Below are 4,435 nucleotides of genomic sequence, written 5' to 3' on the forward strand. Positions count from 1 at the left end.
AACATATTTATCAAAGTGATTTTAAAGTCTCTGCCAGATAATACCAAATCTGGGCCATTTCTGTATTTTCCCCTATTAATCATTTTCTCTCTTGACCATGGCTCACATTTTCTTGCTCCTTCATGTCTCATAATCTTTATTATATTCTAGATATTGTATAAAAGAAAACAGTAAATAACATGTACCTCAAAAAACATATTGCCATTTTTTCTATCAAAATTATTGTTTGGAAGGCTGAATCAAATCTTTCAACAGTGAGTCAAAAACCCACATTCTGGGTTTTGTTGAAGTTTTGATTCAGTTTATTTACTATTGCTTTCAAATATGCTTGAGTTCTTGGCACTGGCAAAATCTCAAGATTAATGTGCACCTACTAGCTCATACCACCAAACTATTCAATACTTTCTTAGCTCAAACACCTAGCTTCCAATATCTCCACAGGTTGTTCTGTTTACTCTCCAGTCTTGCCTGTCATTTCTGTGCCTCAGGAGAATCCTGGGCAGCCTGCCACCCTGCCTCCAGCCTTCACAAAGCTGCTGCAGTACACTGGTTAAAGGCCTAGAATCTGCAAAGAAATTTCTTCAGCAATCATGCCCTACCCCATGCCTTTAACATATGACATTTGAGCACTTAATGAAGACCTTTAGGAGAGAATTGGAGAGCGAGTGCACACTCATTCTATCACTGGAACGACATGAGATTGTAATCTATCATCCTGGTCCACACACAGGGGTGTCATTCGGCAGGTCTCCCTTCGGCCCTGTTTATGGTGCATTCCTCCTTCTCCCACTGTTTTGTAGGTGATTAAAGCAACTATAATTCTATTCTCTCTTAGGAAGCTCTCCTTATCTTTTGGATTTAAGTTTACTTAAATTTGCGTCCTCATTTCTTTGATAAGTTTTTTAAAAATGTTTTTAAAAAAAAAAAACCTTCTCTAGCTTGTGTTTGTTGTGAAGAAACAGTCTTTTATAACATAAATCCTAACTGGACTCTGCGTTTTTCTTATTTTATATTCGGAACACCTCCTCAAGGATTTCTGGACCCAATTCTCCTCTTTTCAGCAGCAGTGATGATCACTTAGCAAAAGAGTGGAAATACCCTCTTTTCCCCCCCCTAACCAGTTAACTTTACTCACCGTCATCACTTATCTTTGTGTAGTAAAAGTTGAGGACAGAATTCACTCTTCCAAATTTAATACAGATATTCATGCCACAGTGGTTAATAGCTGTAGCTCTGCAGTCAAAATATCCGAGTTCTAGTTGCTAGCTGTGTGGTCATGTGCAAGTCATAATACCTAGGAGCCTCTATTTCCATTGTTTGAAATAAGATATGGGACAATAAGAGAACCTAATCCATAGCATTTCTATAAAAATTAGATGATATAAACTACTTTACACAATGCCTGGCACAACAAATTCATTCATTGGCCAAGTGTTATTGAACTCCTAAAATTATTCTCACTAGAAATTATGATTATGACAAAAACCCTACAAAAGATGACTTGAATATTTGGGAAAGAAAGTTTTAACACATGGGAAAGATTAGCTCCATGCAGGTGTGAAGCAAGATGAATGAGACAGAGGAAATATAGAAGATCCTGCCTAAGAAGGAGTACAGAGACATAACCAAGAGTTTCAGATAGGTAAGTTATTTGCAGAATTTAATAAAGACCTCTGCTTTTAAAATAAATGGAATGACAAAGTTGTGTCAATAGAGTCAGGAGTTTACTGCCTGTGAATGTAAGTCAGGTGGCACAGCGGGAAATGGTAGTTTTGCTAATGGTAGTTTTGCTATGTATCTGGGGCACTATCTCTGAAAATCAGCCAGACAAACTTCAATTTTTCAATCCCTGGTTTCCAATGTAACCCATCCAGGTTTCTAACATAATCTGACCAGCATATCAGTGGAAGGGGGTGAGCTGAGAGAGACTTATATATTAACATTTGACAAATTATATGTTTCAAAATAATTATGTTCCTTTTCTGCTTATAATTTTTAACAGCTAATTTCTAGAAAAGTAATTTTTGCAAAATTTTTAGTTATGGCTGACTGCTATTAGGATTTGGGTGATTTACCATTAAAAGAGATAAAAGAGAATTGAAATGAGAGATAAGGCTGTTTTCAAGATTTAGTACAACCTAGAGAAATCCCTGAGCTTCAGCATCATACTAATAGAACCAGAAATCATTAAGAAAGAATGTTCTTCTATTCAAACTTATCCCAGACTGTTAAAATTACTGGCCTTTATATCTGATAGCACCTAGACCACTACTGAACTCGGAACTCAAGAAATCACTGTTAATCAAATAATTGGAAGCTTTTCAGAAAATTTTCCTTTCAAAATGTGCTTCAGTGAAAAATAAGGCATAGGAACAAATGTACCAAACATTCAATATCTGTCTTTAAAGTACTTCCTTGTTATGTGGATGATAAATTTGTAATCATAATATCTAATATTTACTGATTGCTCTGCAGGTATCAGCTCCCATCTATAACCCTTTGAGATAGACATTATTACTATCTTCATTTTGCAGATAATAAAAATTAGGTATAAAGAAGGCTACGTATTTTGCCCACTCTTACAGCGATTTTGTATATCTCTGTCAGGCTGGGCTCATTTTCAGGCCATATGGCTCCCAAGGCTGTGTTCCCAACCCTGCTACTGAACTGCTTCTTACAGCAACATTCTCCTAGAAGACTTATTCCTATATGAATTCCAGGAATTTGGATAAGGAACTGTGCTATATGGCCAGCACGTTTTAAGTTAAATGATAAGGTTGAGAAAATACTAAATACTCCCTTAAGAATTAAAGAAAACAGTAACTTTTTCACTTAAGAATAATACATATTACATTATAGAACCATTTGCCAATTTAACAATAATAAAGAAAAAACATCCATGCTCTCAAACTACAGGCAACTGTTTATATTTTGTATATTTCTTTCCATTTCAAGGCAGATATGTAATATACATTTATATCTATATGTTATCTATATGTGAATATACTTTATATCCTATTACAATACCTCATATCCTATATTTTGCATCCTGATTTTAATTTTATATCACTCCGCGTATAACAGCCTTATAAGATGGTTTTTACTGGCTTTATAAAAACTCAATAGATGGCTATTCCATAATTTTAAAAACTCAGTAATTCCAAGGGGAACATCATATCTCCACAGGTGGACTGTCAATAATTTTGAGAAAAATTTTCCCCCATGATTCTGATTTGTTTTAACCAACCTATTAATTTTGAAATTTCAAACAATGTTAACGGAAGACACCCTGACCCTCCCCTTTGGAACATATGGGCTAAATAAAAGGGGTTGAAAAATAATGATTTTATCAATGTCCCTTGTTGGACATTCAGTTTATTTAAATGGACACACCTCATACCCAAATCTTTTTAGAGTTCTCATTAGGTTTAGGATACTTCTGAAAGGGTGGAATTGCTGGACCAAACGATGTGAACATTTTAATAGTCTTGATACATATTGACTGTCTGCCAGAAAACTTAGGAGTTTTAAATCTCCGACAACATTGTATGAGAAAGCTCATTATCTCACATATGGATCTACAGTAATCCTCTTAAACATTAAATTGTATATCGTTCTGACTTGTACTTCCTACTTTTACATAGCTTCATTTCCCAATTCCTGTTAGAATTCCCTGATTCTAACAGGATCACACTGATCCTGTCAGAAGAGAGAAATATATGACTCTCACTTCCTTGCTCCTGTGACTATAAGAATGCCTACCATTCATTAAACGTTAAACTCTCCGCAGGAATGAGACTAGAGTGCCCTTAATATTATTACCGGCATCTCATTGATCCCTCAAAACGACTCCTTGTCGTTGTTCTTATCTTCTAAGTGAAATGACCTAGACGTTGGGGGAGGGCAGCCCCAACCCACAGCGAAGAGCTTAAGTCCTGGGATCCGAGACGGGATTTCACACACCTGTAACTAGCACCAGAGTTAAGGGGTGGGGAGGGGCAGCGTGGGCAAAGCAAAACCAAACCGAGCAAAAACAAAAACAACGGCCTTGCCGCTTGCTGTTTCCTTCTAGTTGGCCAGTTTCTAAATTAAAATAGAAGTAGCTTTGCTGCTGTCAGCGGCGTGTGTACGGACCAGTTTATTCCATTCCTAGGGACCAGAGTGTCCGCGACAACTCGCATTGCGTGAGCGAGGAGGCTGCTCAGCTGAAAGCTGAGGCAGATGGTGCACATTTATCCCCTTTGCAAAAGGAAATGGTCTGATATGGGAAAAAGGAGGAGCGACTGTTCCTAGGTAATTCGTGGCTAGAGTGGACACTTTACTTTGAAGTCTGGGGGACACGAAGGTAATGAAACCTGAAGAGCGCACAATCTCACACGACCGACGCCCCTGGGCTCAAACAGGAGGAAGAAGGACGCACGCGTCACGCGCACGC

Source organism: Pan troglodytes, chromosome 6 (assembly GCF_028858775.2).
Source record: "Pan troglodytes isolate AG18354 chromosome 6, NHGRI_mPanTro3-v2.0_pri, whole genome shotgun sequence".
Lineage (NCBI taxonomy): Eukaryota > Metazoa > Chordata > Mammalia > Primates > Hominidae > Pan > Pan troglodytes.